Source organism: Papio anubis, chromosome 4 (genome assembly GCF_008728515.1).
Source record: "Papio anubis isolate 15944 chromosome 4, Panubis1.0, whole genome shotgun sequence".
Taxonomy (NCBI): Eukaryota; Metazoa; Chordata; class Mammalia; order Primates; family Cercopithecidae; genus Papio; species Papio anubis.
Genome location: NC_044979.1, coordinates 122,794,350 through 122,821,414, shown reverse-complemented (window position 1 = coordinate 122,821,414; position 27,065 = coordinate 122,794,350). Strand labels below are relative to the sequence as shown.

The 27,065-nt window shown below is 38.5% G+C and overlaps 1 pseudogene; it reads right to left on the bottom strand.

Moving 5' to 3' along the window:
- Nucleotides 1-278: 278 nt before the first annotated feature.
- LOC101008587 overlaps nt 279-27,065 on the bottom strand; it is a 48,463-nt pseudogene continuing 21,676 nt past the window's right edge.

The window sequence follows — 27,065 nt, the reverse complement described above, 5'->3', positions numbered from 1 at the left end:
TGCATTTGGATGCAGAGCTGGAGAAGCACATGGCAACCCCCAATGCTGTGCCAGAAGGTCTGTAGCTTCACTCCCGAAGGCAGTAAGACCACAAACCCACCGGGAAGAATGAACAACTCCAGACGTGCTGCCGTTAAGAACTGTAACACTGACCACGAAGGTCTGTGGCTTCACTCCTGACAGCGAGACCATGAACCCCCTAGAAGGAAGAAGTTCCAGACACATCTGAACGTCTGAAGGAACAAACTCCAGACACACCATCCTTAAGAACTGTAACACTCACCGCGACCATCTGTGGCTTCATTTTTGAAGTCAGAGAGACCAAGAACCCACCAATTCTGGACACAGTATTCCTACCTTCTGCTCCCCCTACTCCCCTGCCACCACTGTCACCAACGTTGGTTTTAATGGCATCAACACTCAGGAGGTCGCAGGTCAGTTCTGGTTTGCAATGTCTAGGGGTGAGTGGCTGTGGCCTCCAGTCAGTCCCGCAGACTTCCAGAACTCGCTTCCCGGTCCTGCCCACCTCCCACTCCGCTCCACTGTAAAAAGACAAAATGATTGCATCAACAGACAGACCCCAGAGCTCCTGGCCTCCCACACACCCTGCAGGGACTGTCAGAGTCAACCAGGGCTTTGGTGTCACTCAGCGGTGGCCTTGGGCTGTGCCCAAGATCGTGTTTATCAAATGTGACACAGGTTTGTTTACAAATGGGGGATCAGGAAGGTCTACTTCTCTGACTTCAAGACACTCTCAAGTCTCTAATTAATTCTTTCGGAGCTACGGAAAGTTGGGCCTGGATAACACTGTAGGTTGGTTGGCTGATATGTAAGAAATGTGTACGGCATTTTGGTAAGTCCGACAGTAACTTCTTTTTCCACAGAGGAGACTCAGACAGAGGTGCCCTCCTTTGAGCTGCTGCTGTCCTCTGTCTTTTCCAGCTGTTCCTACAGCTTCTTTACTGTGTCCTTCCCTCTTGCCAGCTGGTCATCCCTTGCCAGCTGGGTCATCTTCAGAAGCTCCTGCAGCTTGGTGGCGGTACGGCCCAGGTCAGTCGTTAACTACTTCCCTTTTTATAATCTCTCCTTCAGCTGCACGGCCTCCTCCATTTCTGAAGACTCCAGGTGGCAGGCTGTGCGGAGCTTTTCCAACTCTTCTTGTAACCAACACACTGAGGCCTGAGCAGCCTCAAACTCGACCGTGAGCTTCTGCCGCTGCATCTCCTTGTCCTCCGGGTTGGCTTCTGTCTGCTCCAGCTGCATCTTTAGCTGAACGGGGTCGTGCTCGGCTAGGAGGTTTGGGGGTAAGTCTGGGGAGGAAGCTGGGGTCCCTGCTAGGTCACCAGCCCCCACGTGGCTCTTAATTTCACTCAACTGCTGCCTGAGCAGGACGAGCACATCCTTCTGTTTCTGGGCTTAGTTCTTGGCTGCATCCCGCTGAGATTGAGATTCTAGTAGAAGTTGCCTCAACCCCACCACTTCCATGGCATAGTTCTGGCACAGAGCTGGGGGCTGCCATGTACTTCTCCAGCTCTGCCTCCAAATGCGACCTGTGCTGCCTCACCTGGTCTGAACTTTCAAGTTCTCCTTTTAGCTTCTCTACAGTATCTTTGAGATGTTTCACTGACAGGTGACTTCTCGAATACCTCCTCTGTGGTGCCTACTTTGGCCCTGGACACCTGGTCCTTCTCCTCCAGGCTCTTCTGCAGGTCTCTGAGCATCCCCTCCATCTCCACCAGGATGCCGTGGTGCTGGTCACATTTGGCCTGCAGCGTGCTCGGTGTCTCCTCAGCCTCCCTCAACTTAGAAACCAGGTCCAAGGAGGGCCCGCGGGAGCCGGGGGCATCTTCAGCAGCCTGGGCCTTTCTCTTTGAGCTCCTACAGTCACTCAGTGTAATTCTGTTGTGTGAAAATCCACCATAATTTGTTGAAAAGAACATTGGTTACACTGGTCCACACTTTCACGTTTGTCCTAAATAAAGTACTTACATGGAGGCATTTATTTCTGGACTTTCTTTGATTTTATTGGTTTATTTTTGAATCAACAGCACAGTAAATTATCATCGCTTAAAATAAGTTTTACTATCAAGGGATTAAATCTTCTGTCTTTATTCTTCATGCATGTCTTAACTATTCTTAGTGCTTTCGATTTCCAGATAGATTTTAGAATCGGTTTCCAGTGTCCACACATACAAAGAGAATCCTGGACTTTTCATAGAATGACATTGTGTGTACAAATCAATTTTGGGAGAACAAACATCTTTATAAGCAGCAGTTTTAGGTTTGCAACAAAATTTAGACAAGTTACAGAAATTGCCCATATACCTCCTGACCCCATATATGCACACTTTCCCCATTGTCAACATCCTCCACCAGAGTGGCACATTCGTCGCAACTGATGTGAATCAACACCGACACATCATTATCATGCAGCGTTCATGGTTATGTGGGTTTCACTCTTGTAGTCATTCTGTACATTTGGACAAACTTATAAGGTCATATATCCACCATTAAAGTATTGTACAGAGCAGCTTCACTGCCCTGAAACTCTTCTGTGCTCCACTTACTCATCTCTCCCTTTCCTTGACCCCTGGCAACCACTGATTGTTTTACTGTCTCCATAGTTTCCCTTTTCCAGAATGTCATATAGTTGGAATTTTAAAGTATGTATCCTTTTCAGATTGGCTTAACTTAATAGCATGGATCTGAGTTTCCCCCATTTCTTTTCATGGCTTGATAGCTTACTTATTTTAAAATCCGAGGAACATTTTATCATTTGAATGTACCGCAGTTTATTTATCCATTTGTCTACTGAAGGACGTCTTGATTGCTTCCAGCATTTGGCAATTATGAGTAAAGCTGCTGTAAACATCTTGTGTAGGTTTATGTGTAGATAAATGTTTGCAGCTCCTTTGGGTAGATACCAAGGAGTGTGATTGCTGAATTGCATGATGAGAATATGTTTAGTGTGAAGTAAAATGAACACACTGGCTGTAGTGAGTGATCACAGGGTCACTCACTGTGGCCAATGAGTTAATTTTTTCCATTATTCCCAGGAGAGCAGCTCCAGAGGAATATCCTATTTGCACCTCTGAGCTAAGATGGTTCCTGTAACTCTGTGTCTGGAGCTGAAATAACATGGCAGAAAACTCCTCCCACTAGCCTCCTGAAAGGCTTCCAACAGACTTCTGGTTTGGGGTTGGAAAATACCAAACCAATCAGGACTGAATGAATTTGAGTTATTCATTTGCATATACAGACCTGATTGAGAGCTGGAGCGGGAACTTTCCCTCTTTAAGGCAGACACCCGGCTGGGCGCGGTGGCTCAAGCCTGTAATCCCAGCACTTTGGGAGGCGGAGGCGGGCGGATCACGAGGTCAGGAGATCAAGACTCTCCTGGCTAACACAGTGAAACCCCGTCTCTACTAAAAAATACAAAAAAACTAGCTGGGCGAGGTGGCGGGCGCCTGTAGTCCCAGCTAATCGGGAGGCTGAGGCAGGAGAATGGCATAAACCTGGGAGGTGGAGCTTGCAGTGAGCTGAGATCCGGCCACTGCACTCCAGCCTGGGCGACAGAGCGAGACTCCATCTCAAAAAGAAAGAAAGAAAGAAAGAAAACAACAACGACAAAAAAAAAACAAATAAAAAAAAAAAAAAAATTACCCGGGCGTAGTGGCAGGCGCCTGTAGTCCCAGCTACTCTGGAGGCTGAAGCAGGAGAATGGCGTGAACCCGGGAGGCGGAGCTTGCAGTGAGCCGAGTTCGCGCCACTGCACTCCAGCCTGGGACGAAGACCCCGTCTCAAAAAAAAAAAAAAAAAAAAACAAAGGCCAGACACCCTCTTTATCTCCAGAGTGCACTCTTGTTTTACTTTGGAAGCAGCATCTCTCTGATCAGCAGATTTGTTATTATTATTAGAAAATAAAACACTTCTTTATTTTTCCTCTACAAACCTTGTGGTCTTTTGTTAACATTAGTTTTATAAGAAATTTCCAAATTATCTTCTAAAGAAGTCATGCCATTTTGCATTCCCACCTCCATTGAATGAAAGTTCCTGTTGCTCCACATCCTCATCAGAACTTGGTGCAGTCAATGTTCTGGATTGTGGCCTTTCTAATAGGTGCATAGTGGTACCTCATTTTTACTTTAATTTCCACATCCCTGATGCCATATGTGATGTGAAACATCTTTTCCTACCTTTATTTTCCATCTGTATATCTGCTTTGGTGTGGTGTATAATACTGAACCTTTTAATCAATGAAATTTGATATGTATATAGGTTTTAATTTAGTTTCTATCAATGTATTTTTAAAGCGTTTTGAGTGGAATCTTGTCCATGTGTTATGTATCTGTTTCTTGAAAGATGTTTCTGAAACTATTATAAATGGCATTGTTTAACATATTATTTTCTGTTGTTTTGTACTTCTGTATAGATGTGTGTGATTTTTATGTATATAACTTATATACATAAATGGATATGTGTATAATAAACATTATATATTTTATTATATATGTCATCTAATATACTTTATATGTAATATATGTTATATACAATTTTTTTCTTTTGTGAGGTTGGCCCTAATATTTCAAATCTTTTGAGCTAGTTTAAATTATGCACAAAACTCTTGATAGTTTTTTGTCAATCTACTAATATGGTAGTTGTGTCAATGGAGGACACAGGAAAAAAAATAGTCACACATGTTTAATAACATTATGGCGTAATTGCCATATAACTATCATAAGGAATTTTTATGTGATCATATTTTAATTATTTTAATATTATTTAATATTTAACATTTAATTATTTTAACATTTTACTATCTTCCCAATATAGAGTTATATTTTGTTATTTTTATTATGATCACATACAAATTCTTAGAGTTCTTAAAACATTGTTCTTAGAAAAGTTTGAAAAAATTTCAATTCTCCTAAATTACCAGTAGGTAAATTTTGCTATATTTGCTCTCTGAGTAGATAGATAGGTAGAAAGATAGAATTATTTTTGCCAAAGTTGCTTAGAAAGAATTCTCAAAAAGCTGTTAAGAACAAGTATCTCCTCCTATTTAGCCATGTGATGACTTTTACACCTAAGTATGTTAGCATTAATTACATCACCTAATATAGCTTCATGTGTTCCAAAAATGTTTTAGGACTGTCTTTTTTTAGTCAACACTCAACATTGGTTCATTCATTTCATTGGGTTTCCATGTTTTTTTTATGCTTTTTTAAAAGTCTAAAATGGGTAACTCTAGCTCCTTTTTTTTCTTTTCCCTGATATTGGAAAAGTATGCAGGCATGTTTATCTGTAGAATGCCCTATGTTCTGGATTTGTCTGTGATTAGATGCAGCAGAAACATATTTGGAAAAACTAAAAATGAAGTGATATTTTGTAGTTTTTAACCAATCCCATCAGGAAGCACATTGGATGAAGTCACTTGTCTAAAATTCATGTACGAATTCTTTTGTCAATAGGTAAATACACGTTCTATGTAATAGGATACCATTGTTTCATTTTCAGTCCTGTTGTGCTCCTATTTTGTGCTTTATTATATTTTTCAGGACCTTCCAATAATTGTAGGGAACATTATTTTGCTTACAACAGAAATATATTGAAATTTTTAAAATAACGTGTTTACTTTTATTTTTTTGAATGTTAAATATTTCTTTCTACCATCCTAGTTTTGCAAAAGTTTTATTAACACCTATTGAGATAATTGTATCACTTATGGTGGGGCGCAATGGCTCACGTCTGTAATCCCAGCACTTTGGGAGGCCAAGGAAGGCAGACCTCCTGACCGTAAGTGTGAGGTCAGGAGTTTGAGACCAGCCTGGCCAACATGGTGAAACCCCGTCTCTACTAAAAGTACAAAAATTAGCTGGGTATGGTGGCAGGCTTCTGTAGTCCCAGCTACTCAGGAGGCTGAGGCAGGAGAATCGCTTGAACCCAGGAGGTGGAGGTTACAGTGAGCCGAGATGATGCCATTGTACTCCAGCCTGGGCAACAGAGTGAGACCTTGTCCAAAAAAAAAAAAAAGTTATATCACCTGTTTCCCTTTGTTTTGTTATACTAATGTCCTACAGCTAAACTAGAATCCCTAAAGTAAAATGAACTTGATTATAAGGCAGTATTCTTTTCATATTCCTTTCATTGATATATTAATTCTTTTTGGTTTTTTTTATGTTTTCATGCAAGTCCATAAAAGAGTCAGAAATGGAAATTTTCTTTCTTGTATTCATGTCTGATTTTGGTATCAAGGTCTCTTTTTCCTCAGAAAATAAATTAGAGTGTCTTTTTTTTTTCTAGTTTATGAAAGGGTTTGCCTAAGATTTGTGTTATTTCTGTTGTAAATGTTTCATAAGATTCATGTGTGCTTTACATTTTGAGTAACTTATTTAATTATGGTTTGAATTTTAATGTTTTATGTTAAAGAAAGAAATACAAATTTTTCATTTATATTTTTTGTTTTTTATTATAATTTTTCTAGCAATTTTGTATTATAGCTAAGATTTTGAATTTATGGGCATAAAGTAGACCATAGTATTCCCTTATAATTTCTATGTCATTAATATCTATAGTGATGTTCTGTTTTCTTATGTCTTATATTGTGTACTTTTGTGTGTGCTGTCTCTGATATTGTCAAGGTGTTATAAATTTTATTAGTGTTTTCAAAGAACAAATTTTTATCTTTATTGATGCCTATACTATAGACTTGTTTCTCATTTCATTATTATTACTCTTACCAAGGTGACCAGTTTTCCACTTAGGAATGTAAGACAGGGGAAAAAAGGAAAACAGGATGCTCAGGTAAATATGAATTCAGATATGCCATTTTTTTTTTTTTTAGTGTCAGTATATTCCCTTCCAATATTTGACACTTGCTTACACTAATATATATGTTTATCTGATATTCAGTTGGACCAGAGTAGCCTGTATTTTATTTGGCAACCCTATTAATACCACTTCTTGTAGATTTAATGCCCTGATTGTTGATTTCTGTGTCTTTGGGTATTTAGATTACTTACTTTTAGGCTTTGATTTTTTTATATTTGCATTTAAGGCTATACATTAACTCTCAGCATAGTTTAGATGGAACACTCAATTTTTAGGCTGTCTTAATTTCATTACCATTGTGTTTAAAATATTTTCTACTTACTTCGTAAATATGTTTACAAAATGACTGGTGAAAGCACATTCTTTACAACAAACACTGTGGGGAACTACTGAAATATCTGTCAACAATAGAATACCTAAAGGTCTATTGTTTTTACAATGCAATACTAAAGAATAATTTTAAAAGAACAAACTACTGATAAATTTAACAACAGGGATGGATCTCAAAGGCATTAAAAGTAAATACAGGGTTATACTATTCTGGCTGAGGTACCATTGGCTGGAAAAGCACAGGGCAAACTATTCTGGAGAGATAAAAATGTTCTATATTATAATCTCAGTGATGGTTCTAGAAATATATGTAAAAATTTTAAGAGATACATGCTTACAGTATGTACTCTGACTACTTGAAAATTATATTTCTTTTTTAAAGGCAATGAACAAAAAAGAGATTGGTTAAGATTAAAACCGGAAAAGGATTTGCATCACCAATTCCTGTGTGTAGAAGAAAAAGCTATCACATTAAAAATATCAGATATTAGTTATCTCTAAACAGCATACTGAACAGTATACATCATGACAAAAGAAGTGTTAAATTCAGGTAAACTTATTTAATAATTATAATTATGTTCATTTCTTTTTCCTCTTTTTTCTCTAGACTTCTCACTTCATTTCATTCATTTGATCTTCAGTCATTGATACTCTTTCTTCCAGTTGATCGAGTTGGTTACTGAAGCTTGTGCATTTGTCACGTATTTCTTGTACATGGTTTTTATCTCTGTCAGTTCGTTTATGGTCTTCTCTGCATTGATTATTCTAGTTATCCATTCTTCCATTCTTTTTTCAAGATTTTTAGTTTCTTTGCACTGGTTACGTAGTTCCTCCTTTAGCTCTGAGAAGTTTGATCGACTGAAGCCTTCTTCTTCAACTCGTCAAAGTCATTCTCCATCCAGCTTTGATCCGTTGCTGGTGATGAGCTGTGTTCCTTTGGAGGGGGAGATGTGCTCTGATTTTTTGAATTTCCAGCTTTTCTGCCCTGCTTTTTTCCCATCTTTGTGGTTTTATCTGCTTTTGGTCTTTGATGATGGTGACAAACTGATGCGGTTTTGGCGTGGGTGTCCTTTCTGTTTGTTAGTTTTCCTTCTAACAGTCAGGACCCTCAGCTGTAGGTCTTTTGGAGTTTGCTTGAGGTCCACTCCAGACCCTGTTTGCCTGGGAATCAGCAGCAGAGGTTGCAGAAGACAGAATATTGCTGAACAGTGACTTATGCTGTCTGATTCTCACTCTGGAAGCTTCGTCTCAGGGGCGTACCCCACCGTGTGAAGTGTGAGGTGTCAGTCTGCACCTAGTAGGAGATGTCTCCCAGTTAGACGACTCAGGGGTCAGGGACCCACTTGAGCAGGCAGTCTGTCCATTCTCAGATCTCAACTTCCATGCAGGGAGAACCACTGCTCTCTTCAAAGCTGTCAGACAGGGACATTTACATCTGCAGAGGTCTCTGCTTCTTTTTGTTTAGCTATGCCCTGTCTCCAAAGGTGGAGTATACAGAGGCAGGCGGGCCTCCTTGAGCTGTGGTGGGCTCCACCCAGTTCGAGCTTCCCGGCAGCTTTGTTTACCTACTTAAGCCTCAGCAATGGTGGGCACCCCTCCCCAAGCCTGGCAGCTGCCTTGCAGTTAGATCTCAGACTGCTGTGCTAGCAATGAGGGAGGCTCTGTGGGCATGGGACCCTCCTGTCCAGGTGTGGGATATAATCTCCTGGTGTACCATTTGTTAAGACCCTTGGTAAAGCGCAGTATTAGAGTGGGATTTTCCAGGTGTTGTGTGTCTCAGTTTCCCTTGGCTAGGAAAAGGGATTCCCTTCCCCCTTGAACTTCCCAGGTGAGGCAATGCCTCGCCCTGCTTCAGCTCTCACTGGTCGGGCTGCACCAGCTGACCAGCACCGATTGTCTGGCACTCCCCAGTGAGATGAAACAAGTACCTCAGTTGAAACTGCAGAAATCACCCATCCTCTGTGTAGCTCATGCTGGGAGCTGGAGGCTGGAGCTGCTCCTATTCAGCCGTCTTGCTCTGCCTCCAAGAAATATGGGATTATGTGAAAAGACCAAATCTACATCTGATTGGTGTGCCTGAAAGTGAGGGGGAAAATGGAACTAAGTTGGAAAACACTCTTCAGGATATCATCCAGGAGAACTTCCCCAACCTAGTAAGACAGTCCAACATTCAAATTCAGGAAATACAGAGAATGCCACAAAGATACTCCTTGAGAATAGCAACTCCAAGACACATAATTGTCAGATTCACCAAAGTTGAAATGAAGGAAAAAATGTTAAGGGCAGCCAGAGAGAAAGGTGGGGTTACCCACAAAAGGAAGCCCATCAGACTAACAGCAGATCTCTTGGCAGAAACTCTCCAAACCAGAAGAAAGTGGGGGCCAATATTCAACATTTTTAAAGAAAAGAATTTTCAACCCAGAATTTCATATCCAGCCAAACTAAGATTCATAAGTGAAGGAGACATAAAATCCTTTACAGACAAGCAAATGCTTAGAGATTTTGTCACCACCACGCCTGCCCTACAAGAGACCCTGAAGAAAGCACTAAACATGGAAAGGAACAACCGGTACCAGCCATTGCAAAAACATACCAAAATGTAAAGACCATTGATGCTAGGAAAAAATCTACATCAACTAACGAGCAAAATAAGCAGCTAATATCACAATGACAGGATCAAGTTCACACATAACAATATTAACCTTAAATGTAAATGGACTAAATGGTCCAATTAAAGACACAGACTAGCAAAATTGGATAAATCATCAAGACCCATCAGTTTGCTCTATTCCAAGAATTCCATCTCACGTGCAAAAGAGACACACATAGGCTCAAAATAAAAGGGATGGAGGAAGATCCTACCAAGCAAATGGAGAACAAAAAAAAGAAAGCAAGGCTTGCAATCCTAGTCTCTGATAAAACAGACTTTAAACCATCAAAGATCAAAGAGAGACAAAGAGGCCATTACGCAATGGTAAAGGGATCAATTCAACCAGGAAGAGCTAACTATCCTAAATATACCAATACGAAAATGCAGGAGCACCCAGATTAAAACAGTGCTTGAGACTTACAAAGAGAGACTTAGACTCCCATACAATAATAATGGGAGACTTTAACACCCCACTGTCGAAAAAGCATTAGATAGATCAACGAGACAAAAGAGATTGAGACCATCCGGGTGCAGAACTCATCACTTACTTAAAGCAGACCTAGCAGAACATCTACAGAACTCTCCCACTACAAATCCAACAGAATATACATTCTTCTCAGCACCAAAATCCCACATTTATTCCAAAATCGGCCACATAGTTGGAGTAAAACACTCAACCAACCAAATGTAAAAGGACAGAAATTATTACAAACTGTCTCTCAGACCACAGTGTAATCAAACTGAACTCAGGACTAAGAAACTCAATCAAAGAAACTGCTCAATACGTGGGGAGCTAAGACAACCTGCTACTGGTGACTACTGGGTACATAATGAAGTAAAGACAAAATAAAGATGTTCTTTGAAACCAATGAGAACAAGATACAACATACCAGATCTGGGACTTTATTTAAAACAGTGTGGCAGAGAGTTATAGCACTAAATGCCCACAAGAGAAGCTGAAGAGATACAAAATTGGTATCTAACATTGCAATTAAAAGAACTAGAGAAGCAAGACAAACCACGTTACAAAAGTGCTTGAAGGCAAAGAAATAACTAAGATCAGAGCAGAACACAGAGGATAAGAGACACAAAAAGGCCTCCGAAATCAGTGAATCCAGGGCTGGTTTTGAAAAGATCAACTCAAAATTGATGGTACATCAGCAGAGACTAATAAAAGAGAAGGAAATCAAATAGATGCAATAAAATGATAAAGGAATATCACCACTATTACAGAAATGCAAGGCTACCATCAGAGAATACTATAAAACACCTCTATATGCAAATAGAAACTAAAACCTAGAAGAATGGATGGTTCCTGGACACTTGCACTCTCCCAAGATAAACCAAGGAGAAGTTGAATCCCTGAATAGACCAATAGTAGAGTTTCACAGAAATTAGAGGCAATAATTAATAGCCTACCAAACAAAAGTCCAGGAACAGACGTTCACAGCCGGAATTCTGCAGAATTTACCGGAGGAGTGGTACCATTCCCTCTGAAACTATTGCGTCAATAGAAAAGGAGATCCCTCCATAATATTTTATAGAGGCCTAATACCATCATGATATCAAAACTTGGCTAAGGGGCACAGCAAAAAAGAGAATTTTTAGACCATCCCTAGTGAGCATCGATACAAAATCCTCAATAAAATACTGGCAAACCGAATCCATGGCACATCAAAAGCATCCCGCCATGATCAAGGTAGGCTTCATCGCTGGGATGCAGTACAGTTTCAACACACGTCAATAAATGTAATCCAAGCATATAAACAGAACCAAGACAAAAGGAAACCACATGATTATCTCAATATAGATGCAGAAAGAATGGCACAACCCAAATTCAGCAGCCCTTCATGCAAAAACCTCAATAAATTCAGTATTGATGGAATGTATCTCAAAATAATAGAGCTGGCCCACATGACAAACCCACAGCCAATATCATACTGAATGGGCAAAACTGGAAGCATTCCCTTTGAAAACTGGCACAAGACAGGAATGCCCTCTCATACCTCCCTATTCAACATAGGCTGTTGGAAGTTCTGGCTAGGGCAATCAGGCAAGAGAAAGAAATAGAGTATTTCAAGTTAGGAAAGAAAATCATTATCCCTGTTTGGAGATGGCGATTATATATATTTAGAGAACCCCATCATCTCAGTCCAAAATCCTTAAGCTGATAAGCAACTTCAGCAAAAGTATCAGGATACTGAAATCAATGTGCAAAAATCACGAGCATACAGTAACAACAGACAAACAGAGAATAGCCAAATCATGAATGAACTTCCATTTACAGTTGCTTCAAAGAGAATAAAATACCTAGAATCAACACAAGGAATGTAAAAGACCCTCTTCAAGGAAACTGAAACCACTGCTCCAGTGAAATAAAAGAGGACACAAACAAATGCAAAGACATACCATGCTCCTTGGATGGGAAGAATCAATATTGTGAAAATGGCATTTTACCCAAGGTGAATTTATAGATTTCAATGCCATCCCCATCAAGCTACCAATGACTTTCTTCATAGAATTGGAAAAAACTGCGCTTTAAAGTTCATAGCAGGACCAAAGAAGAGCCCACATTGCCAAGACAATCCTAAACCAAAGAACAAAGCTGGAGGCATCCACGCTACTGACTTCAAAACTACTATACTACAATTTCTGATAACAAAACAACGTAAATTTACTGGTACCAAAACAGAGATATAGACCAATGGAACAGAACAGAGCCATCAGAAATAATACCACACATCTACAACCATCGATCTTTAATAAACCTAGAGAGAGAGAACAAGAAATGGGGTAAGGATTCCCTATTTAATAAATGGTGCTGGGAAAATTGGCTAGCCATAAGCAGAAAGCTGAAACTGGATCCTTTCCTTACTCCTTATATGAAAATTAATTCAAGATGGATTAGAGACTTAAATGTTAAACCTAATACCATAAAAATCCTAGAAGAAAACCTAGGTAATACCATTCTGGACATAGGTATGGGTAAGGACTTCATGTCTAAAACACCAAAAGTAACGGCAACAAAAGCCAAAATTGACAAATGGGATCTAATTGAACTAAAGAGCTCCTGCAAAAGAAACTACCATCAGAGTGAAGAGGCAACCTACAGAATGGGAGAAAATTTTTGCAATCTACTCATCTGATAAATGGCTAATATCCAGAACCTACAAAGACCACAAACAAATTTACAAGAAAAAGATAAACAACCCCATCAAAAAGTGGGCAAAGGATATGAACAGACATTTCTCAAAGGAAGACATTCATACAGCCAACAGACACATGAAAAAATACTCATCATAACTGGCCATCGGAGAAATGCAAATCAAAACCACAATGAGATATCATCTCACACCAGTTAGAATGGCAGTCATTAAAAAGTCAGGAAACAACAGGTGCTGAACAGGATGTGGAGAAATAGGAACACTTTTACACTGTTGGTGGTATTGTAAACTAGTTCAACAATTGTGCAAAACAGTATGGCGATTCCTCAAGGATCTAGAACTAGAAATACCATGTGACCCAGCCATTGCATTACTGGATATATTCCCAAAGGGTTATAAATCATGCTGCTATAAAGACACATGCACACGTATGTTTATTGAGGCACTATTCACAATAGCAAAGACTTGGAATCAACCCAAATGTCCATCAGTGACAGACTGGATTAAGAAAATGTGGCACATATACACCATGGAATACTATGCAGCCATAGAAAAGGATGAGTTCGTGTCCTTTGTAGGGACATGGGTGCAGCTGGAAACCATCATTCTCAGCAAACTTTCACAAGAACAGAAAACCAAACACTGCATGTTCTCACTCATAGGTGGGAATTGAACAATGAGATCACCTGGACATGGGAAGGGGAACATCACACACCGAGGCCTATTATGGGGAGGGTGGAGGGGGGAGGGATGGCATTGGGAGTTATAACTGATGTAAATGATGAGTTGATGGGTGCTGATGAGTTGATGGGTGCAGCACACCAACATGGCACATGCATACATATGTAACAAACCTACACGTTGTGCACATGTACCCTAGAACTTAAAGTACAATAAAAAATAAAAAATAAAAATAAATAAAAATTCATAATATAAACAAACAAAAAAGAAAATAAAGAGCAGAATGACTCAATAAATAACACCTAAAAATTATTCATTCATTCAAGCCAAAATTTTTAAAATAATGATATTCTTAGTAATCAACTGGATTTTATCATAATTGATGAATTGGTCCGTTATAGGACATTCTGTCTCTATTTATATTATCTGAATCTAGCATGGTGTCTTCAATAAAGTGGTGGGACATTCAATACATTTTTAAGGAAGGGAAGAAGGAAGGAAAGAAAACATGCATTTGCTTATGTAATTGAGGTAACTAAACTTGAGAATATTTTATACAGGAAAATAAGATGTAAAATGGGAAACAAAAAAAATTATAATTATGAGGCATTTCAATATTTTATTTTACTGTCTTCCGAATATAGCCTTATGTTTTGTTTTTATACAATCAATATTATATGTAAAGAATCAAAACTGAAAATAAGCAATTTGTCAATGATCACAAGGTAGGAAAAGAAAAAATAGAGATTTAGTTCCGTATTACTTGAGTTTAATTCTAAAACCAATAGATTTATTCCACAAGCATTGATTGAGCATTTAGGACACCATAGTCCACACCAGAAAATGAGATTTCAGTTTTGGACAGACAACAATCTATGGGTGATATTCCTTAAGCTTAGAGCTTATAAATAGTGCCAATGATATTTAATATAATACAAAACACACAAATGGGAAAAATGAGGGGAGGGCTTTCTTTTACTTTCAGTCACACTTTCAATAATTTCTATGCGGAAAATTTAAAGAATAAACTTCATACTAAATCTGCAATGTCTCCAACTTACTAAAACTCAAAAGTCTAAAATTATCCCCAAGTTCTGCCATATTATTTTCTTACTGAGTCAAATTTTCATCCATTAAACACTTTTTCAAGTAGCCTCTCATTTTAAAAAGAAAATAAAAAAAGATTTCTCCATGTGGTCTTGTGATAGGTGTCATGACTCTAGTATTGCAATCAATAATTGCACTGTTGAGTTATCTCCCCCATTCTGAGTTTAATTATCCAGCTTTTCTGACTCATTTCTTTTGACCTTCAACTCCAGCATACTTCATTGACTATCAGTGACTTACACCCCAAGCCTTATTATTACCAGGAATTAATCCACCTCCGAGTTTTTTGAACTCTATGATTCTCTTAACTGACTGACGTATATTCTTACGTATCTCTCTCCCTCTTATTTCATTCTACACTTGTTAGACAGTTATCCCATTCATCTTCTCTTCTCTCCTGTGTTCTGAGTCCACTCAAGGTTTTGTTTTTGCAACCTTACCCATAATAGAATTGAAGGTTACCAATGTAATTGTGCCCTAAGTCAATGTCTTTCATTGTCCTTTGTCCACAAAGTCAATGAGACATATCTCACTCACAATTATTCAACAGTATTTTATTTCTTCATTGTTTTGCTGCTCAACCTAGGCTGTTGTTGCCATACATGTGATTACTAGCTTCACCACAATTTCATGCTAAGCAACTTTGGTCAGGGTTTTAGAGATACTTGGGAATGATTTTCCTCATCTCTGACTGACTCGTTATAACTCTTCTTTTAGCAACTGTTGAAAATATTTTCCACAGCCTTCATATCCCCAACCTACTTCCACACTCCACTCTTGGGTGAAGGCTCTGGTTCCTTTGTCATTCTGGAGATAGATGATATTCTGCAATCTACCATCTGTATGATGTTTCTAAAATAAAAACAAAATCCATCATATGACTCTCCAGTGCCATTATCTGGCTTCAGCATATCTTCCCAGCTGATGTTTTTTAGACACTCACGGATTCTACTTTTTTTTTCTTTTTAACTTCTTCAATGTCTCAACTTATCCTTGCTTTCTCATGCGTCCTTGGCCCTGCCTACCTTCTGCCTAGAATTTTATTTGCCCTTTTCTTCATTTGTCTCTCTTCTGAACACATTTTAAAATTCACCTTCTTCTGGACTCCTTCCCCAAGCTAGTTTAAGGGCAGCTCCCTGTAACACCAGCCCTTTTGTTCCAAAACCACCTTGAACATACCTCCCTTACATATCTGTCAAGTGTGCTTTAAGCAACTTGAGAGCCAAGACTAGTATCCACTTAACAACTTTTTTCTTCAAGCCAATCACACTGCCTAACACACAATAAATGCCAAATAGATTGTAACAAATATATTTTCAAAAATAAATGTCCTGAACGTTATTGACAGCCACCTTGAAATTTCTGGATTGTTTTAGTATCTCACTTCCTTTATTTCTGCTACATTTATCTTTTTCTTTCTTTTTTAATCCACTTCTTTTGTATCCCCCATGCACTTTTCCCTCTTTCACATTGTAGAAATGGCAAATCTTTACTCATTGCTATAGCAGTGCAATTTGCTTTTGATTCAATCCTCTTCCACCTCTGGAATAATATACCATATCATTCTACTTTATGTTTTTTGTCTAAAAATATTTTCCCTTCTTTTCATGTTGAGAAAACATATTTTCTTAACACTGCTTCTAGGTAAAATGATCTTTCCCATGCTTTCCTTTCAAATATCTCTCCTGCCCCAACATTTATTTACTTATTTATTTATTTATTTTTTGAGACGGAGTCTTGCTCTATTGCCCAGGCTGGAGTGCAGTGGCCTGATGTCAGCTTACTGCAGGCTCCGCCTCCTGGGTTCATGCCATTCTCCTGCCTCAGCCTCCTGAGTATCTGGGACTACAAGTGCCCACCACCAAGCCCGGCTAATTTTTTTGTATGTTTAGTAGAGACGGGGTTTCACCGTGTTAGCCAGGATGGTCTCGATTTCCTGACCTCGTGATCCGCCCGCCTCGGCCTCCCAAAGTGCTGGGATTACAGGCGTGAGTCACCGCTCCCTGCCCTGCCCCCACAATTCTAAACTCTCCCTGTATATCCCTTTTTCATTACTATTTTGATCCTTAACTAATGACAATCTCATTTCTGCCATTACCATTCTGGTGAGATTGCTTTCCTTATTTGTGGTTCAAAACATGCTCTGCAGCCATGATCCTCAAGCTCTCTATTCTTAACAAACTATAAAGCCCGCGTGTTCTTAGCTAAAGAGATCCTCCTCCCAACTGTTAGAATGAGCCATAGACTGACGTTCTGTTCACTCCCTTTGTCTTCTGCCTTCTTCTACATGTTTTATTCTTTTTTTTTTTTTTTTTTTTTTTTTGAGACGGAGTCTCACTCTGTCACCCAGGCTGGAGTGCAGTGGCCGGATCTCAGCTCACTGCAAGCTCCGCCTCCCGGGTTCACGCCATTCTCCTGCCTCAGCCTCCCGAGTAGCTGGGACTACAGGCGCCCGCCACCTCGCCCGGCTATTTTTTGTATTTCTTAGTAGAGACGGGGTTTCACCGTGTTAGCCAGGATGGTCTCGATCTCCTGACCTCGTGATCCGCCCGTCTCGGCCTCCCAAAGTGCTGGGATTACAGGCTTGAGCCACCGCGCCCGGCCTACATGTTTTATTCTTTGAACTCATCACCTGGTAACCATTTAAACTTAAATGTCCTGCTAGCAATTACAGTCATGTACTGCTTGACAACATTTTGTCACCAGATGACATACATGATGATGGTCCCATAAGATTATGATACATACTTTTACTGTACTTTTTCATGATTAAGTATGTTTAGACACACACATACTTCACATTGTGTTATAATTGCTGTACTAGTTTGTACCTTGAGAGCAATAGGCTGTATGATACAGCATAGGTGTGTAGCAGGCTCTCTTATCTATGGTTGTGTAAATACACTCCATGGTGTTCACACAATGATGAAATTGCTTAATGATATATTTCCTAGAACATATTCCTGTCATTAAACAATACCTGACTATGTATTCAAAGCACAGGGTCTATCTTCCTGGACAACATGCAAATGTAGATTCTGAGCCATTTTGATAAAAATAGGTTTAGTGTGGTTGCCATTGAATTAGAATTATGTGGGGACCAACTGCACTTTGGGCCACAGGCTACTCAATTCTCCAAAGTGTTACTCAGCCTTATATAGTTTACCCAGGGCCTCTTCATTGCTACTGAACCCAGCCTTCCAAACACAGTCATGCTCCTGGGGAAAACTTGGGATTGAGCTCCTGTGAGTCTCTGGTCACCACATTTTTATCAACTAATCAAGATATTCTCTTGCTTTTTGTGTTTTTCTGTTTACAGACACCTTATCTAATATATATTGATAATTCATTAACACTGAACTTGTGGTCAACCGTCCTATAAGTTATACTTAAGTGAAGTGTTTTCTAACACAGGTGTTTTCTCCATAAGGCACATCACAACCTTCTTGCACTTAGGAACATTAGACAACACTTCAGCACTATACATAGAAACATTTTAAATGGCAAAATGTCCAAGAAGAAGCACAAAACTTTTAAAATGTGGCACTAAATGAACTTGAAGTGGACACTTGTTTCTTTGTTTATTATTCTTATTTATTTTTTATTTTTGAGATGGAGTCTCCCACTGTCACCCAGGCTGGAGTGCAGTGGCACAGTCTTGGCTCACGGCAACCTTCACCTCCCAGATTTAAGCAATTCTCGTGCCTCAGCCTCCCAAGTAGTTGGGATTACAGATGCCCACCACCATGCCCACCTAAATTTTTTGGTTTTTTGTTTGTTTTTTTTTTTTTAGTAGTAGAAATGGGGTTTCACCATGTTGGCCAGGCTGGTTTCAAATTCCCGACCTCAAGTCATCCACCTGTCTCGGCCTCCTAAAGTGTTGGGATTACAGGTGTGAGCCACTGTGCCCGGCACAGATGCTTGTTTATAGTATGAAAGTTGAGACAAGAACACGGTGTCCACTTTGTTCATGCTCAGCTGAGAACATGCATATTGAATGGCTCCAAATTTTTCGCTCCTCTGCACATGTTCACAAATGACCTCAAACGCACTGAAAGTATTGATTTTGGAGTAACAACTCAATTTCAGCGAGTAGGTGAATTTACACATAAAATTCATGAATAATGAGGACAGACTTTATATATAGTTCTGTGGCTTCTTTATTAACTTGCACTCATTTAACAGCTGCTTAACTATTTTGAAACATTTTACAATAAAATTATTCCTACCTCCCTCAGGACACTCTCTTCTTTTGCTTGGTTAATTCTCCACATAGCTACAGTATCTCAAGCCAGATCCTGACTTTTGCTCATGCTAAACCACAATTTTCACAATGTCATGTCCCTTGTGTACAATTTGTACAGTGACAGCCATTGTTTACAAATTGAAGAGGCTCTCATCTTTCCCCAAAGATACTTTACTTGTCCTCTGCCTGGTAGAAAGATTAGGCTAGATAGAACTAAGTTAAGATTGTGCTGCAATTCTAGTAACAGGTTTTTTGTTTGTTTGTTTGTTTTTTGGTTTTTGTTTTTTTTTTTTCGCCCATGCCTCTTCTCCTGCTATTTTGCGGCTTCCTCAATTTTCCAACTGAGAGCATGGGGTGCCTCCAGTCCTTGACCCCACTGCTGTAAATCCCGAACTGTGATATTTATTTCTCCAGTACCACAAGACTGCTATAAATTCCAGTGTTCTTTAGATTTTTCTGCTTTGCTTTTTGTCATCCTATGCCATCCAGTTTTAAATTTTGGCAAGTAGCAACTGAGGATTGGATTGATTTCTCTGTCTTTCTCTTCCAAAATCACTAAATTTGTCTGTGAAGCCTTCCAGACTGCCAAAATTTTAGTTGGTTTCTTTGTTTCAGAGAGATGATCCTCTAACTGTATGTTTTGCCTGGATTTATATGCTCAGAATTAGAAAATATACTTAGGGAAAATGGCTACAAAATATAGCCTCGTCTCTCCCCAGTTCTCAAAGATCTTGGTCTCTCAAGATTCCAAAAGCTTCAGCAGGTCCCCACTGCCTTCTAGTATATGTATATATATTACATTATGTTTGTGTCTTAGCAGAAATATTTTCCCACAACTAATTAATCCATAATAGCCACAGGTAGACCTCTCAATGAATTTTCCCTAAGAGCTCTATGTCTTCTTCCTACTGCTTGCCTATTCGTGGTTGGCCATCTCCATTTTTCTGCTGGTTGACTATTAGATTTTAATAATAGGTCGATGTGAACCTTCATGAATTTCCATACTGAAAAGTGATTTTTCTTTCTTTGGTGCTTTTGTCTTCTGTGCAATATGTTGACCTGCATAATTTATCAGGAATACTAATATTCAGGTGTCATGAGAGCCATCAGTTTCTACATCCTTTTAACGTTACCTAGCTATATCTTTTTCATTGTGAATAAGACCTCTTTATTATTCATTTTCCATGCCCTTATCTTACATGATGATGTGTGGACACCTGTAGGTAGAATGAAAGTAAAATATGCATTTGTTTGATATAAATTAATTCAATGCATAAGTTAAGTATGATTAGGTTTTTTTTTTTTTTTTTTTTTTTTTTTTTTTTTTTTTTTTTTTTTTTTTTGAGACAGAGTCTTGCTGTGTCGCCCAGGCTGGAGTGCAGTGGCACGATCTCGGCTCACTGCAAGCTACACCTCCGGGGTTCACCCCATTCTCCTGCCTCAGCCTCCCGAGTAGCTCAGACTACAGGCACCTGCCACTACATCTGATTAATTTTTTATATTTTTTAGTAGAGATGGGGTTTCAACGTGTTAGCAGGGATGGTCTTGATCTCCTGACCTTGTGATCCGCTTCTAAGAAGGCTCCCTTTCAGTGGAACAACTCTGTATCAGAATTTTTTTCTTAATAATAATATTTGTAATATGTTTTAGACCCTGCTGAAATGCAAATTTACTTTTGCAGAGTAACACGTTGAAATTCATTTCTTTATTTCTTATTTTGAATGAGTTTATCAGATTTTTTTGTTTTATAGAAAGAAGAACTTTTTCAATACAGTTATATTTAAGCTTACGAATGAAGAAAGGGTGATTTTGTTAGTTTGTTTCTATGCTCGTATGAGGCGTTTTTCCAGAAAATATTGTTAAGAGAATCAAAAAGCAAGCAAAAATAAGGACAAAATATTTTCAAATCACACATCCGAGAAAGGATTTGTATCAAAATATGCAAGAAGTCTTAAATATCAACAATTAAAATCAAACAGCCCAATTACATAATGAAGAAAAATTATAAATTGAATGAATATAAAAATGAGACTTAACATGACTTGTCATTAAGGAATGGCAAAAATCAAACCATAATGAGAAACCCCTACAATCTATTATAATGCCTACAATCTAAAGAAAAATCCAACCGCCACTACCAACTGCTGTGGAGAATTCAGGGCAATAGGAACTCTAATTCTTTTCTGGTGGAAATGCAGAACGGGATAGTCACTTTGGAAGGCAGAGAGTTTTTAAAAACATTAAACATAGTCTTACCATGCTATCCAGCAATTGAACTTCTATGTATTTACCCAACTGATTTGAAAACCTATTTCCACCCCCAAGCCTTTTACAGTAGCTTTATTTATAATTGCCAAAATTTCAAAGGAATCAAGATAGTCTTCAAGAGATGAATGGGCCTGGTGCGGTGGCTTACACCTGTAATCCCAGCACTTTAGGAGGCTGAGATGGGCAGATCACTTGAGGCTAAGAGTTCAAGACCACCCTGGCCAACATGACAAAACCCCCTCTCTACAAAAAATGCAAAAATTAGCCAAGCATGCTGGCACATGTACTTGGAAAGCTGAGGCATGAGAATTGCTTGAACCCTAGAGGTGGAGGTTGCAGTGAGCCAAGATGGTACCACTGCACTCCAGCCTGGGTGACAGAACAAGACACTGTCTCAAAAAAAAAAAAAAAAAAAAAAAAGAGAGAGAGAGAGAGAGGAATGGATAAACAATTTCTTACAAATATATGATGGAATAGTATTCATCAATAGAAAGGAATGAGCTACCAAGTCATGAAAATTAGTAGATTAATTGTAAATGCATATTATTAAGTGAAAAAAAATATGAAAAGGCTATGTACCATATACTAATTATATGGTATTCTGAAAAAATAAAAATTATAGAGACAATAAGATCAGTGGTCGCCAGAGACTAAGGTAGAGAAGTATTGAATGAGTGAATGATAGGGTAGTTTTAGGGTGATGAAACTATTCTCAGTTTTTTCTGAGCCCAATAATGGCAGGCTGATGAACCAAGTATTCCCTAAGTGCCCATAGCACAAAATGTATACATTAATGTATACAGTTAAATATTTTCACAGAGCAGTTTTTAATTTTAATGAAGTCTATATTATTGTTATATTTTTATTTTTGGATTGTGCTGTTAAGAACTCCCACCCAGTTCAAAGTCACATAGAATGTTTTTCCTTACATTTTCTCCTATGAGATTTACAGTTTATCTAGGTCTATGGTCTTTTCTGAGTTAATTTTGGTGTAAGGTTGTATGAGGTTTGTGTCTGATTATATTATTTTGGATATACAGATCCAGCTGTTTAAACACTATTTTTTGAAAAGACTATTATTTTTTCTATTAAATTACCTTCCCTCCCTTTTCAAAGATTGCTTCACTGGGTTTGTGTGGTTTCTTTTTTGTATTACGTATTCTGTTATATTTATGTATGTATCTATTTTTCACCAATACCACATGACTCGATTACAGTAGCTTTATAGTTTGTCTTGAATTAGGGTGGTGACAGTCTTTCAACTTTGTTCTTCTTTGGTATTGTATTGGCAAATCTGAGTCTTATGACTTCCCACATAAATTTAACAATTAGTGTATCCATATCCACAAAACAACTGGCTGAGATACTGAGTGATAAGGCATAGAATCTATATATCAATTTGAGAAGAGTTGACATCTTAATAATATTTAGTGTTACTGTCAATGAGCAAACAATATCTCTCACATAACTGAATTTATTTGTTTTCTTTCATCAGAGTATTGTGGTTGTATACATATGGGTTCTATACAAATTTTTATTTATTTAATTCTAGATACTTAATTTTTGAAGCTATATTAAATGGTACTTTTAATTTCAAATGACAATTATTCATTGTTATATCTGAAAGCAATTAACTTTTGTATATTAACCTTGCATCATATGACCTTGCTATAATCACTTATAAGTTCTAGCAGTTTTTTGTGTGAATTCTTTGGGATTTTCTGCATAGATGATTATAATTATAACTATAATTAGACCATCTGAGGGCAAAGACAAGTTTTTTTCTTTCTAATTAGTATAGCTTTCATGTCCTCTGTTTTTCTTATTGCATGCACTAACACTTTGAGTACAATGTTGGAGAGATGTGGTGAGATAGGCATGTCTACTGACAACACATTCCCAGAATTTTTACTTTTCTGAGAAAGTTTTTATTTCTTCTTCACTTTTGAAGAATAATAACAGAGTACGGAATTCTAAATTGGCATCTTGGATTTTTTGTGTTTTTTTCTTCTCTCATTCAATGATTTTTACTATTTCACTTCACTTTCTTCTGACTTGTGTGGTTTCAGTTGGAAAGTCATATATAATTCTTATTCCTGTTCTTCTGTAGAGGAACTGCCCCATTCTTCCCATGTGATTTCCTTCAAGACTTTCTCTTTGTCCTTTCTTTCATGCAGTTTGACTATGATATGCCTAGATGAAGACTTTTTGGTTTTTCACCCTGCATGGTTTTCTCTGTGCCTCCTGGATCTGTGGTTTATTATATGTCATTTTTTTAAATTCTCAGTCATTATTACTTCAAATATTCCTTTTGTTTCTTTATTATTTTTCTACTATTCCTATGATATGTATTTATACCTTTTGTAATTATCCTTCAGTTTGGGGTATTCTGGTATATTTTTAATTTTTTTTTGTTTCTGTATTTCAATTTGAGAAATTTCTATTACATATGTTCAGACTCAGTGATTTTTCCTCAGCTGTGTCGAGTCTGAGAACGAGTCCATTATAGAAAGTCTTCTTCTCTGCTACAGTGCTTTTGTTATCTGGCATTTTCTTTTGTTTGTTTCTTAAATTTTCCATCTGTATGCACATATTACTCATATGTTCTTGTGTATTGATGATTTTTTCTATTAGACTCCTTAATATATTATTCCAACTTATTTTAAATTCCTGGTCTAATATTTCCAAAGTCTCTCCCATGCTTGATGCTGGTTCTTATGCTTGCTTGTCTCTCCAACCTGTGTGTTTTCTTGTCTTTCAGCTTTGCAGTGTGTATTGAAAGCCAGACACAATGTGTCAGGTCATTAGGCTTTGAGTGTGATACTTTCTGTACATCAGACTAGGAGTTGGTCTGAGCTGAATGTCTGCTCTAACTGCAAGTGACAGAGGTTTTCTTTTACTATAGTGGTTCTTTTTTTATTTTTCTCCACTTGTGTGAAATACAATACTAGAAGATATTGGAATTGCCTAATTGATGTTCCTCCAGCTCAGATAAGGTTCTCGTAAAATATTTTCTCTACAGAGAAGGTTTCTATTATTGAGAGTGCTCTGAGCATATTTCAAAATGTTTTTTTCTCCCCTTCCTGCCCAAAACACAACTGGATTTTTGTCTATTCTTCATTGAGTAAGGCTGTGAGAACTATGTTTGGTAAAACTCATGAAAATGTGGGGCACTTATCAGTCTAGGCCCTCAGAGAGTTTTTACCTCAAGCTAATCCACATTCAGTTGTCAATTATTCATCACAATTATCATTTTTTTCCTGTCACTTATTGGTTTTAGCATATTTTTCTTCACTGCTGAAAGCAGATCTTCACTATACTTCTCTGTGTTCATTTGTCTCTCCAGACTTTGGAGCAGCAATTTGACTTATGATCTTGATTTCTGATGGATCTGAGAAGTCGATGATTTTCAGTTTGCTCAGGTCTTTCCTTATTTGAGGGCAGGAGTGAAGCCTTTTAACCTCTTTATATCTTGAAGCTAATAGGAAGTTTCTTCTTCACATTTGAAGGATTATTTCAGTGTATATATAATTTTTATGTTGGTGGCTTTATTTTCTTTTGATGCTTCGAATATTTCATTTCATTCACTTCCTGGTTGAATGGTTTCAGAGGATAATTTCATTACAGTTCTTATCTTTTTTTCTTCTATAGCTAAGGTGTTTGCTTCTCTAACTTTCTAGTTTCTTTCATGAATTTCTCTTTTTCTGTATTTTGTTTTCTGCAGTTCGAAAATAATTTGTCTAGGTGTAGAGATTTTTGTTGTTGTTCTTAACAAGCTTGGTCTATTCTGAGTTTTTTTTTTTTTAAACTCTCATTTGGTGTCTGTATTAATCCATTTTCATGCTGGTAATAAAGACATACTCAAAACGAGGTAATTTAATGAGGAAAAATGTTTAATGGTCTTACAGTTCCATGTGACTGGGAAAGCCTCACAATCATGGCAGAAGCCAAGGAAGAACAAGTCACATCTTACATGGATGGAAATAGGCAAAGAGCTTGTGCAGGGAAACTCCCCCTATAAAACCATCAGATCTCATGAGACTTATTCAATATCACGAGAACAACATGAGAAAGACTTGCCCCCATTAATCAATTACCTCCCACTGGGTCCCTTCCACAACACATGGGATTTCAAGATGAAATTTGGGTGCAGACACAGCCAAAACATACCATTCCACCCCTGGCTGCTCCCAAATCTCATGTCCTCACATCTCAAAACCAACCATGACTTCCCAAAAGTCCTCCAAAGTCTTAACTCATTTCAACATTAACTCAAAAGTCCACAGTCAAAAGTCTCATCCAAGAAAAGGCAAGTCCCTTTCATCTATGAGTCAGTAAAATCAAAAGCAGGTTATTTACTTCCTAGATACAATGGGGGTACAGATATTGGATAAATACAGCAATTCCAAATGGAAGAATTTGCCCAAAAGAAAGGGACTACAGGCACTGTGCAAGTCTGAAATCCAGCAGGGCAATCAAATCCTAAACCTCCAAAACGATCTCCTTTGACTCCATATCTGACACCCGGGTCATGCTGATGCAAGAGGTGAGTTCCCATGGTCTTGGAATCTCCATCCCTGTGGTTATGCAGGGTACAGTCTCCCTCCTGGCTGCTTTCATGGGATGGCATTCAGTGTCTGCAGCTTTTTCAGGTGCACAGTGCAAGCTGTTGTTGGATCTAGTATTCTGGGGTCTGGAGGATGGTGGACTTCTTCTTATAGCTCTGTAGGCAGTGCCCCAGTGGGGATTCTGTGGGGGCTCACACACCACATTTCCCTTCCACACGGCCCTAGCAGAGATTCTTCTTTAGGGCTCCTTCCCTGAAACAAATTTCTGCCTGGACATCCAGGCATATCCATTAATCCTCTGAAATCTAGACAGAGGTTTCCACACCTCAACTCTTGACTTCTGTGCACCTATATGCTCAACACCACATGGAAGCTCTCAAGGCTTGGGGCTTGCACCCTCTGAAGCCATGACCTGAGCTATACATTGGTTCCTTTTAGCCATGCCTAGAGTAGCTGGGACATGGGACACCAAGTCCCTAGAGTGCATAAAGCAGTGAGGGTGGGGGGGTCTGGGACTGGCCTACGAAACCATTTTTTCCTCCTAGGCCTCCAGTTCTGTGAGGGGAGAGGCTGTCACAAAAGTCTCTGACATTCCCTGGAGACATATTCCCCATCATCTGGGCAATTAACATTTGCTTCCTCATTACTTATGCAGATATCTGCAGCTGACTTGAATTTCTCCTCAGGAAATGGGATTTTCTTTTCTATTGCATTGTCAGGCTGCAACTTTTCTGAACTTTTGTGCTGTTTCCGTTTTAAAAATGAGCGCCTTTAATGGCACCCAAATCACCTCTTGAATGCTTTGCTGCTTAGAAATTTCTTCTGCCAGACATCCTAAATCATCTCTCTCAAGTTCATAGTTCCACACATCTCCAGGGAAGGTGCTAAATGCTGCCAGTTTCTTTGCTTAAACATAGCAAGAGTTACCTTTGCTCCAGTTCCCAACAACTTCCTTATGTCCATCTGAGACCACATCAGCCTGGATTTCATTGTCTGTATCATTATCAGCATTTTGGGCCAAGGCATTCAAGAAGTCTCTAGGAAGTTCCAAACTTTTCAACATTTTTCTGTCTTCTTCTGAGTCCTCCAAACTGTCCCAATCTTTGCCTATTACCCAGTTTCAAAGTTGCCTCACATTTTTGGATCTCTTTTTACAGAGCCCCACTGTACCAGTGCCAATTTATTATATTAGTTAGCTTTCATGCTCCTAATAAAGACAT